Here is a 16,356-nt window from a genome sequence, read left to right as displayed (position 1 = left end):
AGCAAGAAAAGGAAAGAATCTGAGAGAAAAATAAATTGAAACAAACATTCAAGCACAATTATAGGAAAGTAGAGACCAAGGGAAGGAGGGGAAGCAGAAGGAATATTTAAAAACAGACATGTCTGGAGATGGGGTGGATTTCTGGATCTCAAGCCCTTTACAATAGCACAAGTATGGCAGAGGCTGGCTTTGCCCTGGTTAAAGATTCCCAGCCCATCTCTTTGCTGATCTCTCCCTTTTTGTTTTGACTTTTCTTTTGACCAAAGAGCTTGTTTTCCTTCTTGTCATCATTGTGGGCTTTTGTCCCCTTTCTCCCTCAGAGCAGCTGTCACATTTGCTCAGCTCTCATGAACCACTGCGCTGCGTATGCATGTGATTAATTACACCGTTAGCCTTCATTAAGCCAGCGGATTGGCACTCCGGCAGAGAGGCAGCGGGACCAGAAGGAGAAGCTATTGAGAGCCAGCAGGATTTGAGTCCTGCAGTTTGTGTATGTGTTGGGCATGTGGGGCTTTTGTCCTCAAAAATAGCAATATCTGAGTAGGTTTTGTGTTGTTTGGCAAGTCACAAAGCTTCTGCCTCATTGCATGCAATGCTCAATTAAAACCAAAACAAAAAATAAAACAAAAACCACACAAGGTCCTGGAACTTTTTACTACTACCAAATATTTTGCTGTTGTAGACCATCTTGTTCAGAAGAGACAGATTAAGATCCATGTACTGACAAAGGCTTTGGTCCCCACTCAACTCTCCAAGAGTTAAACAGTTCCCAGAAGGTGCTGACTGCTTTCCGGCAGGATTAACCATTGTCTAGCAAAGCATACAGTTAAAATGCTTCTCTTTCCTCCTTCATGGAAACCATGTGTTCATTCTATCAACAACCTGGAAAAAGAGGCTGTATGGGAAGCATAAGCAGCAACTCAGTTTTGTTTGCAGAATAGAATTAGCCTCTCCCAGGCAAAAGTACAGAAGATGTTCTCTGATGCTCAAGAATCAAAAAGGCAGTTTTATGTATTCATTTAGGCTCTATATATTCCTCCCAGCTGTTTCTACCTGATCTTATCCTGCAATTGAGAAGGACATGTAAACACTGTAAAGGATACGATAACTGAAGCCTAAAGTCTCCAGGAGTTTGCTTATACTGTTCATTCTGTACAACCCAAAGGAATGCAGTTCCTGAAAGATATGACATAACCCCATTCTCTTTGGAGGGTCTACTGCAGGTGCTGTTGGAATTTCTTTCCAGCTCAAAAGTACAATTTTTAATATTGATGGTATCATGCTTTGCTACTCATTGAAGATCTTTAAGTATCTGCAAGATAACTCCAATGGGGGGAATAGGTAAGATCGACCACTCAAGTTACATCATGGGGATTAACAAACAGAAAGCCTAAAACAAGCCGATTCACTCCAAAGCTGTTGCTTGAGTTTTAGTCACCACTGAAAGATCAAACCCCAAACGATCCATTCTTCATCCTCATTCCCCCCAGTTGAAAGTCACCAAAATCTACTATACCCCAAAAGTAAGTTTACATTTCAGTAACAGCTACGAGCGCCACAGCTCCTATTGTCAGCACTGCACCAAATCTAGGGGGTTAAGACACGCCTTGGTTATACCTCAAAATGGTTTCAGACTAGACTCAAGGACTGCAGAATAAACAGTCTACTGACCCCATTTGGGCAAGAGGATACTAGGTAGCTCCCTAGAAAAGGGCCAAAAGTGACTCCAACATGGGAAGCTTAGCCAGATTGTTTGAGAGACAGAGCGATCAGATAAAAGTCCAATAGAGCAGATGCTGTAAGAGGATTAGAGCAAGCGGATTAGAAGCCTTGAGAATGCAAAGATCATCAGGCTCACAATTCCTTTTTAAACTTAATCAGGAACAACTATCCCAACTCTCCCTCCCCACTAACAGTACTTCATGTCCTTATTTCCTCTCTCCCTCGCTTTATGTTCTCATAATTAATGTCATGTGATAAACCTACATGAAGGTAAGTAGGGGAAGTCTGTAGAAATGCAGTAGGTTCATCTCACCAAGTTATACAATATTATTGTTCATTCCCCAGCCTTGAATTCATCCAATTTGGGCTGTACTGTCCTTACATATCAAAAACATTTATCCACAGAAATTTTCCGATGGTCTTCTAAGAGGATTTACACCTCTACAAATGTTGGGAGAAGATCTTAATGTAATCAGCACCAGCATCCAGAAGCTATCAGATATTTCCACAATGTATACATTCGCCATTTGCTTACCCTGTCAGTACAAACCCACAGATACGCAAACTCACCATAAAACATTATGCTATTCATCGGGCCTAGTCATGCTATGGATAGCACACTATAAGAGAACAACTGCGTACACCCTATCTATAGACAGAAATAAACTCAAACATCATATTTTCTAAACAATTGTGACCTTTATCTGTTATGAGCTGATTTGTATGCCATTCATCTGTTGTAAAAATGTCTGAATTCATCAGGTAATTTGATACACTATATAACAATCCACCCAAGTCCATCCAAAAGTAAATCATTCCCACATCAGCTTTACATGGCCCATGGAAAAAAGTCTAGAAGTGCTGGCACTTGACATTAACCAGAAAGTCAGCAATGACTCTCTAACTGTAAATACACACGTACACACAGGTGGCAAGTCACCTCAAGGTAATTCCACAGGTGGCAGACCTCTGACATACTAAGCCATAAACCTTGGAGCAGCAGGTTTCTATCTTCTAGAAAGCACTTGCATTTAGACACACCATACTTAGCTCTGTATACTGCCTCTGAACTTCTTGTGACCCCTCCTTATCATTCCAAATTCATCTGCAGTTCAGGTCATGCAAGGTCCTCCTCACGGTGTTCCTTCCAGGCCATTGTCTCTCCATGTTCTCTCCTGAAGCCTGCTTTTTGTGCATTGTGTTTGAAAACAAACTCAGGCCTATCTTTGTTTACATGCTCAGTGGAGGCTACAGTATAGCTAAAGTCATAAATCATCACCAAACCTTTCTTCTGCAGACATAGCACTTAAGAGCCAAGTACAGAAAGCAGCTTTGCCCGGGATCAGCACTAACAGCCACCTAAGTCCAGGACTGCCTGTAGCATCCATCTGCAGATTTAGTATCCCCAAATTGACACTGAGAACGTAATGATTAGTCCCAGTAAATGAAACCCAGGTGTTGGACTGTGAGGAGGGGAGGTAAAAAGGAAAGGGAAACTCTGCCTGACATAAATGATTCTATCAAGAACTTCAATTAAATTGATTGATACATGTTTGCCAGCAATCGGGAAGAGTGCCATGTACCTTCCTCAGCCTTGTTTAGACTCCAAATAGCAAAGTAAACCAATAATGCAAGGGAAGCTATAAATCTCACTAGGGCCTGGTGACAGGCACTGTGCAAAGCTATAAGAAAGGAAAGAGATTAACTTTCATATTCAATTCCTTCGTTTCTTGGTTCCTTCTCTTCCTGCTCCAAGGTCAGCACCTCCGTTACTCCCCCCACACATGTACTCTTTTCACCCTTTATTTCATAAGGCCAATGCTCGTGGTGTGGAGTGAGAGGCTGCAGCACCCAAGGACCGTAACAGAAGCTGGCCTAGAGGAAAGCACAGGACAGCCCCTGTTGCTTCCCTGAGAAGCCTCTGCCCTGAGAATCCAGTTGCTCTGGGAGTTTCTCACCTGCTCATTCCCAGGTTTCTCCACAGACCTCATCTACACAGGCCTGAGAAACTGTGGCTGGTTTCAGAGAAATGGGTTATGATACATTTGCTTGCTTCTGGAGGCAAAAGGCACATCAGAAAGTCTCTGCAATCATCAGCAGTCTTGGTCCAGGCCCACTCCACAGAGGAGCATGTTCATCTGTTTACCACGACAGCTTCAAACATATCTGTATCACCTCAGCTCTGTACATAACCTCTGCTTATTCCTACAACCACTACTGCTCAGCCTTTCCCTGCAGAATGAAAAATAACAAGGTGCCACAGACTTCCTCAATCAACCTTGTGGCCTGCTGGGATGTATTTTCTGTCCCAGCAGTGGCTGTGGTGTGGCTGTGTGCCTGCGAACCCTGGCTGGCCTTCCCCTCCAAGCCTTCAGGCCAGGCTGCAGTGGATTTGTCGTGACAGGCTGGACACCCAGCCACGGGGGCCGGAGAAATCCTGCCCACTGCAATTAGTGCTCCCAGCCAGACACAGCTTCTCCTCCAACATGCTGCAAGAGGAGTGGAGAAGACCCATCCCCTGCTACCGGTATACGTGCGTCCCCTCCCCACGATGGCCTGGATTTCCTCGCTGTCGTCACGCTACCATGTGCACCGAACCAGAACAGTCTTTATGCCACGCTGGGGGCTGGAGGAAGCAGCAGCGTTACCCGTACAAATCTGACCGAGGATGAGGAAGTCTTCTGCTCTAACACTATAGCAACTACCTTTGATACAAGTAATCACTGCAGCCTTATCCCACTCCCTCCTTCTCACAGAAGGGGGGCAGGGGGCAACAGGAAACAAAGACAACAGAAAATAAACTAGAAACAGATACAATAGCATACAATAGCTGGATGCAGTGAAAGTAAATTCAGCTCTCTAAATTTATTGTCTACACAAGAGTTCCTCCTGACTACCCAAGAAACTACTCCTTCTAATGGAAAAGTATAAATTAGAAGCATCTTTCCTTTAAGGCTGAAATCTGTGCTAAAAGCAGAGGCAACAGCAGCATTTTACCAGGCAGGGATGCCACGACGCTCTCAATGTAAAACTGCAACAGTCAATGTAAGCAGAATTTCTGAAGACTTGTCTTGGTAGGGCAGCTGATGGGGGACCAATTAGGTAAAAGTAACTGAGATCAGCACTGCAAAAGGTCATTTCATGTTGAACTTGGAACTCTGGAAACTACTCTGCCAATGCACCCCTATTGGACCCACTCCCTGAGCCTCTGATAATTACGCTCTCCCCTACACCCCTTAGTCTTGAACTTAACCATCCCTGCTGGGAGTGCAGGTCAGGCACCTGAAACCCGAGCATCCTTTGATTTCTGAACTACAGAGCAATGCACAAAACATCACAAGTGCAAACTTGCATTTAATGAACCGTCTCTGAAGCCTAGCACCTCAGAGACAAAGTACATTAGCTTATCAATATCTTTGCTGAGAATATGCTTTATATTGTCCAGAGAGATTTTTTTATTTAAAAGACAAAGGAACAATGCATTTGACAGAGGGGTATGGTTTCTGAACTCCACTAATGTAGAAGAGAGAACAAGACAGTAACTGGAAAACACAGGAAGGAAAACAGCCAGCCACTTTGATAATAAAAATGTTGTCTCCTTCTGTGACCTGCTATGATGAAAGGGAAATAAGTAGCCCTGCGACCCATCTGCACTCAGATGCTCTTAACCACCGTGGCAGGAGCTGTGCTGACAGACTCCCATCTGCTGGTGGATCAGATACCACAGAAGACAAATTGGAAAAAAGAAGTCTCCATTATTAGAAGGTTATGTATGGGTGTATGTACACAAGCACCCCATGTCTAAGGGGGCAGGTTGGCAAGCATTTCCTGGGAAATCCTCATCTGCCTCCACTACCGCTACTTTGCAGCTGTTACATGGAGGGCTTATTTACAGCTGAAGGGCAGAACTTCAACAAACAGATTAAAAATAACTGTAAAACAGCCTTCCTGAAGCAGGACCCCCAGGATCTACTCCTGAAACCAAGGTCACAATTATAACTGCACTTTCCTAGCAGCCAGGAGGGCCAACCCTACCCCCTGGGGTGCATCAGGCCCAGCACTGCCAGCCGGGTGAGGGTAGGGATTGTCCCGCTCTGCTCTACTCTGGTGTGGCCTCACCTCGAGCACTGCGTGCAGTTTGGGGCACCACAGTATTAGAAAGATAGAAAACTGCTAGAGAGTGTCCAAAGGAGGGCTACAAAGACGGTGAAGGGTCTGGAGGGCAAGATGTATGAGGTGTGGCTGAGGCCCCTTGGTTTGTTCAGCCCAGAGCAGAGGAGGCTGAGGGGAGGCCTCATGGCGGCCTGCAGCTCCCTCACGAGGGGAGCGGAGGGGCAGGCGCTGAGCTCTGCTCTCTGGGGACAGCGACAGGACCCAAGGGAACGGCATGGAGCTGGGACAGGGGAGGGTCAGGCTGGGTGTGAGGGAAAGGTTCTGCAGCCAGAGGGTGGTCGGGTACTGGGAGAGGCTCCCCAGGGCAGTGGTCACAGCATTGAGCCTGCTGGAGTTCAAGAAGCTCACAGGTGGATGGACAATGCTCCCATTCATACACATGGTCTGATTTTGGGGTGGTCCTTTGTGAAGCTGTGAGTTGGACTCAGTGATCCTCCTAGGTCCCTTCCAACTTGCGATATTCTGTGATTCTATCGTTTTTTTTTGTTGTTGTTGAGTTACTTGCATTGGAGTGAAATGCTTGCCACTTTATCAGTCTGTTGCTGAACTGCCCTTCCGTACACAGTTCTTATCTACAGAGTCTCTTCACCCTCAGTAGTTAAGTCCCTCAGTACCCTGCAGCCTCCGTTCCCATCAGTCAGGTTAATAAACCCCTTCAGAGGACAGCACCAAGTCTGGTTTGATAGCTCCCTCTGAGGCATGATGCACATATAAACTCTAAAGATTTTCCACGGGAGACCATGGTGGGAGATGGGCTTGCAGAGAGTGAGGGATTCTTTATTGCCCTGTTAAAGGCAGAAATCTGCGGCTGTAATTTATTGAACAGTACAACATGCAAGAAATAAAATTTGTCCAAACACAATGAACAGCAAACAACCCAATCTGAGCACCTATCAAGGGAAACGAAGACTTGAGCTCAACAGCTGTCGTGCCAGGACAGGAGTTATTACTGCTGATGAAAAGCAACCAGATCTTAATAAAAATACATCTTACACAGAGGGAATAGGGGAGAAGGAAGGACAGGAGAATCACGCTGGGACAAGCACTCATCTGGTATGGGCAAAGAGACTGGTGATAGACTGCAAATTATAAGGTAATTTGGGTACAGACAACAGGATCTGACAAACTAAAGCCTTCGACAAAATCCTAACCAAATCCCACAATTTATGTTCATCAATTGTCATTCTGCTTAGTAGTTTTTATTAAACTGAGGTAGCAGGACCCACTCTATGGGGCACAGAGGGGGGATGAGAGCATCCCGCAGCCATCCTGTGGCTCTGCAGGGAGATGCGGCTGGAGCAACCCCTCTCCCGTGCCTCAGTTTTACTGCCCAGAGCAAGCACACAGCACGCTTTATGAAGCCTTATTTTTTTTTTTTTTAACCATAGGAAGCTATGTCTCTTTATCCTCAAAGAGTTAAGAATTATTAGCCCTCGAGGTTTTCGTATCATAAGGTACTGTTTGGGCCTTTTCATTACCTAGCTTCTGAGCAGCAAAAGCAGAATAAATGCAGCGAGTGCTCGGCTTGCACAGAGAAAGATAGCTTCCACTGTGCAGGAGGACAAATTAAAAAACAGCATTTAGGGAAAATCCCGCTTGATCACAGCGATGCAAGCATCGCTCCTGGGGTGCTGTCACCGTGGCCAGGGCCCCCCAGGACCGGGGGGCGCAGGCAGGGGCTGAGCTGCTCAGAGGAGCGGGAGGCGAGCCTGGCCGCAGCCGGGAGGGGGCACTGGTAACACGCCATACCCAACCCTCACGCTACCGACCGCCAGAGTGACAGAGAGCTAATATTAAATGAAAATATGAACGCATATTGCCTTGATGCTACGGTAATTGGACGACTTGTAAGATTAAACGCTGCATTCTCTTAAGGTAACACAGGTAAGCCCTCCGCGCCTTAGGAGATCCAAGGGTACTCCCTGCCGGGGGACCTGCAAAAGCACGCGAGCACTACCAGGGCTGGTGCGTGGCCAGCTGTGAGCAGACCGACTGAGCCGTTAGCTGAAGGCATCGTGGGTGCTGCCCACGGGGCTCTCTGAGAGGTTCCGTGGGGGTTCCCCACACAAAAGCCAGCGCACGGCGATGCAAAGCTTTTCTGCGCTGTCTCCTGTAGCCACAAAACGCCTGCACGCTTCAACTAAAACATCGGGGGAAAAAACTGGCCATAGCAAGTACATTCACTTAGACCACCATGAGCTTCCACCTTTTACACAGCCGTATCTCCATGTGCTTTCCACTGGATGTACTCTGCCTGTGGATCTTTCTCCAAACTCCTCCTTGGCTCCTCATCCCTTACAGCTACTCTACCTGGGCTGTGACAAGCAAAGAAAGCATCAGGCCCTGAGAACACCTACAGGGTAGATTTCCAAGAGATAATGAAGCAAAAAGTGAATGCTTGCAAAAAGATGTGTCCTGGAGTTTAGGAGTAGAGACTTTTACCTGCAAGCTGTGGTTTATCTCGGAGACCTTTCTAGGTTCAGCTTTCTAGGGAGCTGTTGCTGCTCCTCTGTCTCCTTTCTTTCATGGAAGCTCACTCCAAGCCCCTCAGGCCAGAATCAGCTTGTCGCTTCCACAACATGGCCTGTAACATCAGGCTTTGGTCTGCAGGCAAAACTGGCTCATCCCAGCTCTGGATATGTCTTTTGTTCAGATCCTGCACTAAGCTAGCAATGAGTTAAGAGCGATCATCCGTGCAGCAGCTCACGTTTAAACTACATAAGCACAGTGTTAGCTCTTCCAAGAGATTGAGACATCTCACCCAAAAGTCCCTGACGAGATCCGAAAAGCAAGGCTGCTGCAGAAGATAACATTCAGGAGCCTCATCAGTTTGCACTGCTTTCAGCTGCTGTCATTTTTCAAACTTGGCCACTGAGGACCGGTTTCATTTGGAATCTCTGACGCAGCCCACGCAGCCCCACTTGCCAAATCTCACTCCAAGCAGCGCTAAGTCGCTCCCCTCACTGCACAAGAGCAATGCTACCCCTGAGAAATAAGTACAACTCCTCACATAACCTGAACTGCCAACACTCAAGGCACACCATGGTTGGATAGCAGCAGACGTGGAGCTGTTCAGGAGCTCACGTCTGGACGCCCCGGCCATTCGCTGCTTCTGTGAAAGGTGGGGACCGACGAGGCCCCAGACAGGAGCGAAAGGCGGTGATGGATCATCATCTTTCAGACACGTCGGGTTTGACACACAGGTGGGCAGTTTTAATTTCATCCAGTAGAGGGCAATACTGACATAGGAAAGAAAAAGTAAATTACAACGTTTCGTACCCTAAAAATAAAGAAGAAAAGGAACTAAAGGCCCCGATCTTGCAGCTAAGCACAGAACAAAGCACTTCGCTGGCCCATCAGCTCACTCCACCAGAAACACTTCCCCAGCGTGGCCCCATTTGGTGGCAGGTTGCCCAGCACTAAGTTTTCATATGCTTGTTTCAGGTAAGATTTTTACTGTTCCCATTTAGGTAGGGAAGAGATGGTGGAAGAGATGCTGGACTGCATCAGAAACAAACAAGCTTTCCTGCCGTTGTTCATTAGAAACAAACCCTTACACCCCACCCAACTTTAGTCTGCTCATTTGGTAACACCCAGAAGATCAATGCTTCACCTTTCTCCCCAGATCAGCCTATTTGGTATTAACCAGTTCTTCAAGATAAAGTGAAAAAATGCATCAACGTACAAACTTAAATGCAATGAAACTGCCTCATGCTTGTTGGGATCTGAAATTAACTTGCCATGACCAAAGGTGCCAGGTATGCACAGTCGTCACAGATCTCTAAAACTTGTGACAGTACTGTCACAAATGGTGCTCCAACAGCATCCTTCAAGAGTGAGTTTCAGAGAGTAACTCGACATATTGAAGTATTTTTTCCTCTGTTTTATAAATAAAAGCCTCTACTTCCATAACCTTTCCACCCCGTGGCTTCAAAATAATTTACAACATAATTGAGGGAAGTCTCCCAGTAAAGCTTTGCTGAAGTTCCACTCTGGCAAGCATCTCTCTTTAGTGACTGGGACGTTGAGGCACAGGAAGTGATAGCGGGTTTCCCGAAGATCATACCAGATGTAAGCAACATAATAAGGAAGATAAATTATTCTCTAACTCCAATCTCGTGCTTTAACCACATATCCATCCTATCGTTTGTGTTTACTAGAACAAGATGCTTTCATTCCTTCTCTAAATTCTCCCTTGTACTCAGATTATGGAGTTGGGAGATGGAGAGTAATTTCTTTCCTATTCACTGTGTTCCACTATTATATTTATTTTAGGATGCTAATAAACAAGACATTTTCTAACATTTTGCTCATTCTATTTATTTTTCCTTTCTCTAAACAAATATACCCATGACTATCTTTCCAAATTTACTTTTTTTAAAAATCAAATCTTCTCTATTTCTTCTTTTTGCCTAAGTACCAGGCAAGACAAGTCCCACTATGACTGGCCTCAGCATTAAAAAATAAAAATGGAGTATTGCATAGTGTAGTGCTAGCGGAGAGCAATCTACTGAAATCAGTGTAGAAAGGGCTGTTAAAAACAGAAAAAACAACTTCTGCACCTAATAAAATGTACTAAAAATAAAAAATACTAGCAATTTTGTGGGTATTGGCCCAGATGTCTACACAGATGCTGAGGCACCTAACTTTCATGGATGCCTTTCAGACTTCCGACACCTGGTAGGAGTAAGATGCCGGAGTAACTTTGTGGCTGTACGCCTCAGTTCTTCCTCCCCCTGCCCACAGCCAGGCGGGATGGATCCCACACACCACCATTGCACATATGAACACCATCTACTCTAACAGTGATTCTCTAAGCTAGCTATCAGCAAGTTCATGGTGATTTTCTCTTTAGGCAGAAATGAGACACCAATGCATCCACAGGGTTAGGTATAGTCATACACCTGATAGACCCACAGAGCCATGACTTAAAGCCTGTCATACAGGCAGAGTTATTGTCTCCCAGTTATACATCAACAGTGACAGCCTATTCACACCACTCATCCCAGGATCAAGACTGAAAGAACAATTTTACCATCTGTTGCCGTGGACGATTTTTAAGTTATTATCATGAGAGCATAAAAAAGAACATTGATGGCCTGGGAACAAGGAGGTCTGGTTTCCTTCCCATGTCTCTCCGTTATCCCCAGTCCTTGCCATGTCATCTCACCTCCGCTCTCTCATTTAGAAACTCGGGACAATGACATAACTGCCTTCCCCAGCAATGACACTCAGACTTGTGAAGACTCCAGTTTGTTACTGGTGACAACGTGTTATTCTATCAGAGCACAGCAAGGACAGGATTTATAGCTGTTAGAGTCAGAAGAGACCACTGGTCAGAAGGGACCGGTCAGGCTAACTTCTTTTGAAGTTCGACACGAGCTACTTTAAAGCATTACCACTTAAAACACTGGAAAATGTTCTGACCCCTATCCCAGCAGGGAACACTTTGACTCTAACAGATTGCTAGTGCAGGGATTTAGCAAATCATTGCTTGCTTGAGCGTAGCAAGTTTATTTATAATAAAATGGTATCTATTTAAATCAGGTATTTTCCTCCTATCACATAGGAAAAGAATCAACCCATCGCATTAACACATTAACTGCAAGGGAACTGAAGACCCCGTAAGCAAGGCTGTAAGCATGGGGTAGCTGCACTGCCCTGAGCAAGGGAGGCTGCGGGACAGCAAGGAGCTGGGCTGTAGAGAAAGAGGAGCAGCTCTGTGCCCCCCCATCCTCTCGAAGCTGACACGCTTGGTCACTGCCACCCCAAGAGACAGTGCCTGTGACTGTCCCCATTGTCACCCTCCAGCAGCAGAAAGCTGTTACTGCCTGAGCAACGACTCTAAGTTGGAAGGAGGCTCTGTCCACAGGGCCTGGAAGGTGTTGCACGCAACATATATAGGGGAGTTTCCCAACCTCTCACAAAAACAAGCCATCCTAATGCTACGTAAGGTGATTGCAGGGAACAAATGATCAAGCATACAGACATGCACGCCCCCAGTACCCCCAGCCCAGCAGCCGGACCACCCTACAGCTCTGTATCCTGCCTCCCAGCCCTTTCCCTCTAGTTCTCCTATCCCCTAAACATGCCAACATCTTTCCAACCTTCTTTTCCCTTATTTAACCATTTCCAACTACGCACTAGTTCAAAGACTGCTTCAAATTTCACTGTTCCATGACACATTGTGCAATTTGTGTCCTATTTGTACAAAATCTAATGCAAAAATTAGCATAATCAGACCCATATTGAGGAAGTCCACATTCACACGTTGCCAGGTGGCTGGGGCTTTAACAGGGCTTCTTAATGCTAACTATAAATATTAGCTACGAGTCTTGTTCTGAGGTTAAAATGTCAAATACACCCAAATTGTGGAGGTAACTTGTTCTGTTCAGCTTCCACATTGAAGGAACAGCACTGAGAATGAGTTAAAGCAGCAACTATGTTTATTCCCCCACCACAGACATGTATATACACACAGGCATAAATAACACAAGTACAGGATATATTGCCTTACTATGCTAAGACAAAACAATACCTTGAACAGCTACAGAAAATAGATCAACAACTGAATGAACCAGGAACAAAGGATAACTGTCCATTGCTAATGAAATACAAACCTTAAACAAACGCTGTGAAAGGCTCTTTGGGTAGCTTTTGTATTTTACTATTTTCTCTTTACATGGTCTATAAGGCTGAAAGGGACAAATGGCAGGGTATATTTAAAAAACATGATATATCTCCTTTTTAATTTTTAATTTCCCAGTAAAATTGACAGTGTTATCTCTAGAAACTCACTCGCTCAGGGGCATTTTTATAGTCTCCAGCTTTGCATAAATCCTCCCCAGAGATGGCAAGGTCCCCTGACTCTCATCTAAGCAAACATCTTACTAAACTGCCTATTAGACAATAATGCCCTCAAGCAAGAGAAAGCATGGTTCTGTGCTCCTGCTTCACCCTCCTCAATCCCCAACACGCTACAGACAAGGCTGCAAGAACAGCCTGGTTTGGGGGAAAAGAAATCAGTGGGTGAGGCACGACTTCACAGAGTTCAAGGTGGCTCAGTGGTACAGGGGGAAGCCTGCCTGAACAGGAATTTCACAGCTGTTTCCTTACAATTAAGCTGTTCTTTATTCCTCTCCAGCCAGCAGGGACAACGCAGACCACTGCAGGGTTAACTGTTTAGCTCCTGTAGCCCACGATGCACTCCACGAACTGTCAAATTCAAAATCCTCTAAAAGAGGCTGAAGATGACACAGCAAGAAACAATGTCAAAGATGCCCCGAAAACACGGAAACCGGTCCTGCATTCCTAGCATTAAATGTTTCCTGGCAAACGCGGCCTCACAAAGAGGATCCCTGCTGGCCTCTCATCTGCCAGGGCTTGTGCATCAGCACAGGGACCCAGCAGGAAAGAGTCAGGAGGTCTCTCCCCATCTTTCATCCTCCTGCAAAAAAACATTTCTCCAAAGGACCAAATGTTTTCAAGAGGAGCGAAAACCCTTGCAGAGACGAGGACAGCAGCACTGAATTTCACGCAGAGCTGTTGCCTCAGTAGCTATGCTTGGGGATTTACCTGCTGACAATTCCAGCACTTGCTTCCCAAATCACACTTACCATCAGCATTCCTGAGCAGCCTATTTTTCAGTGCATTTCCTCCCTGTGCAGCTACGCACCTTCCTTCACCTTCCTGAAGAGAAGTGCTCCCCTGAGAAGCTTCAAACAGAAGGCTTCCAAATGCAGAATGATCTCTGCCCTACCTTGATGGCGACCATCCAGGATTTACAGTTCTGGGGCTGTGTTCTTCTCTCTGAAGTAACAGCAGCGAGGATAAAGGAGCAAGCCCTGTAAAACAGAGCTCAGAATCGAGCCCCTGGCTTTCCCCGCCCTGGATCAGCCAGGGAGGTGAATGCTGCATGGAGAGCTGCTTTGCTCAAGGGAAAGAGAAAAGTGTGCTTCATGCAGCAGAAGCATCTCCAGCTGGTAATCTCCAAAACAAACAGTACTGGAGATGAAAGAACCATGCCCACTACGCTCCTCACAGTGCACACTTGCTGTAATCTTCCCAATGTGGGCTTCAACAAGGCTCTGCTCAAAGAAAAGCACTTAAGACATTTCAAACTTAACAAAACAAAATGCATTACGGAACAGCAGTGTGGGACTGAACTGGCAGTGAAATGGACTGACTGGATCGCTTAGAGTTATTTTATATCTGATTTCAATTATTTTGGTATGCACAGAGGTGAAGGTCACAGAACAATTTAGTGGCAGGGCTGCAGATGGATCCCAGGTGACTGACAGCCAACCCCTCCTCCCCTCCAGCCCCTGCCTATCTCTTAACCACCAAGCAGCACAGGAGTCCCTTATCAGCAAGTGACAGATGCAAGTGGGCCTCCAGGATGGAAAATGGAAAAAAAAAAAAGGGGGGGGGTCCCTCAGGATCTGATGGGGATGAGAGGTTGCTGGAGACATTGCTTCTTTCACCATCTACTATTACTATTTTTCATAAGATTCCTTAGATTACACAGACCAGATATCCGTGGCTACTAAGCAGAAAGACCCAAAAAGGACAAACTAATTCCTCATTTATCAACAGCGAATGCAATAACCATAAGGGGAAATCAGCATATTGCTCATGTACTAAAATGATCATTTCATAGACAAAACTGGGAATAAATCCAGGAATAAGGAATTAAAGCAGAAAGCCTGTGGTTGTAGTGGTGGGGGTCTACTCCGCAAAGGAATGTTATGGAGGGCGCTCTTAATTCAGTCACATGGAGGAGTACTGATGAGCATCACTGCAAAACAAAGTGTTTAGACTCACCATATAGCAGGGCTAACCCAGACCAAAGGTTTTCAGTCTTAATATCAATGAGAAGGCCATCACACGCTAGGGGTATGTGGACTAGGAACTGTTCAGATACAGCCTTTGAAGATACACTGCCTAATACAGAAGCCAAACATGAAAAACTGGAGCCTTAGCACGTACTTATCACGTGGATAAAGTAATAAAGAAATGCACGACAGATGGGTGATAGAATATTAATAACCAATAAACAAGAACATGATAACTGCTCCACTGTATACAGGGAAGGCAGTAACATAAAGCAGCACAGTAAAAGTAGAAAATGAGGCCCAGCTCATGGACATACGAGCTGAAAACCTAAATGCACAGCTTGACACCCATGTGTAAACAGTGCTGTGCTGTTATGTTTGCTATTTGCCATAACACCTAATGAAAGAAAAGAAGTGACAAGTCACATCTATGGTTAAAAGCAACTTTGATAAGACAGTACCCCTGGCTCACAAGAAATACAGAGCCTCAAAGCAAAAAGCATACTGATGCATCTCAAATTATGTCTGTAGCACTTTTGATCCAGAAGCTAACTGCATGAAATATCAAGTATAGGGTGGCAACCCCACCAGCACAGCCATGTCTTTCTCTAAAGAATCCTGTGTTGTCTATCATCAAAAGGAAAAAAAAAAACAAAACCTCTTACAAAAAGCAAAGCTGCTCCTTTAGGAAGGCAAATAAAACTCCATTTGGGTTGTGGAGAAAACACAGAACCATCTATGATCTATAAACACGGAGAATCATCTCAGAGAATCATCTGTGTACAAATGGTTATGCACACTTCTTCATCTGAAAGAAGTCCCAAATAATACAGATATGCAAACATCTTCCGCAAATACAGTATCAAATGGTAGAGAGGAACACACAAATCCTAACACAGTCGTTCCTCAGTAGCAATGCAGGGCATAGGCATTTTAGCCCTTCTGCCCAAAGATATCATATGGAAAGATAGACATTTCAGAAAATTTCTTCCTGCTTTAAGAAAGATAAGTAATAAAAAGAGTAGATTTTTATCACCATCAGCCTAGAAATTTCCGTAGGTTCTGTGAAGGTGGTGAACACCAGTTTTACTCCACTTTCATGGGAGGAAAGTGAATGCCAGGTTAAAGGGCTTGCCTGAGATCAGAGCGACCCCGTGGCAGAACCAGAGGCTCTGTCCAAGTCCTGCACTTTAAACACCATTGCACAAACTCCTTTCCTGATCCAGAAATAGGAAACTGGGTGACCTGCTTCTCAATTCACTGCTTCAATCACTAAAAGGCTTTTTAAAATGAAACAGAGAAAAAGGCAATTAGAGATTGCACAAACCTCTGATTAACATCTCAGATGTGAAAATGTACAGTTGAGATAGCCCAGCAGGCAAGATCCATTTGGGCCACATTTGCAATGATCTTGCTTCTCTCTCTCAGAAACACATCAAAAAGTGAAGAAATAGAAAGCATCAGGGGAAATCCACCTGGGCATCAAACTCCATCTCTGCTTTCCTGTCTGGGTCCTCCCAATAGCCCTTAATCCGCAGCCCAGGCTCCGCAACCTGTCCTCAGACCACATCTCCAGCAGCGCCGAATGCAATTACTGTAATTGATGTGCTGCTTTTGTTAAGACCAT

At 45.2% G+C, this 16,356-nt stretch overlaps 1 protein-coding gene across 7 annotated transcripts in view; it reads right to left on the bottom strand.

Moving 5' to 3' along the window:
- Nucleotides 1-16,356, bottom strand: part of NRXN3 (neurexin 3) — a 940,418-nt gene that overhangs the window by 798,971 nt on the left and 125,091 nt on the right. The window contains exon 1 of one of the 7 annotated variants that reach the window (XM_083837472.1): nt 13,655-13,678. The exons of the other annotated variants lie outside the window; for them this stretch is intronic. The gene's annotated coding sequence lies outside the window, so the exon portion shown is untranslated. Of the gene's footprint in view, nt 1-13,654; nt 13,679-16,356 lie in introns of those variants that run through there. 7 annotated transcript variants of the gene reach the window in all.

This window comes from Anser anser (assembly GCF_964211835.1).
Source record: "Anser anser genome assembly, chromosome: 5".
NCBI classification, from domain to species: Eukaryota; Metazoa; Chordata; class Aves; order Anseriformes; family Anatidae; genus Anser; species Anser anser.
This window is presented reverse-complemented; position numbering and strand designations above follow the sequence as displayed.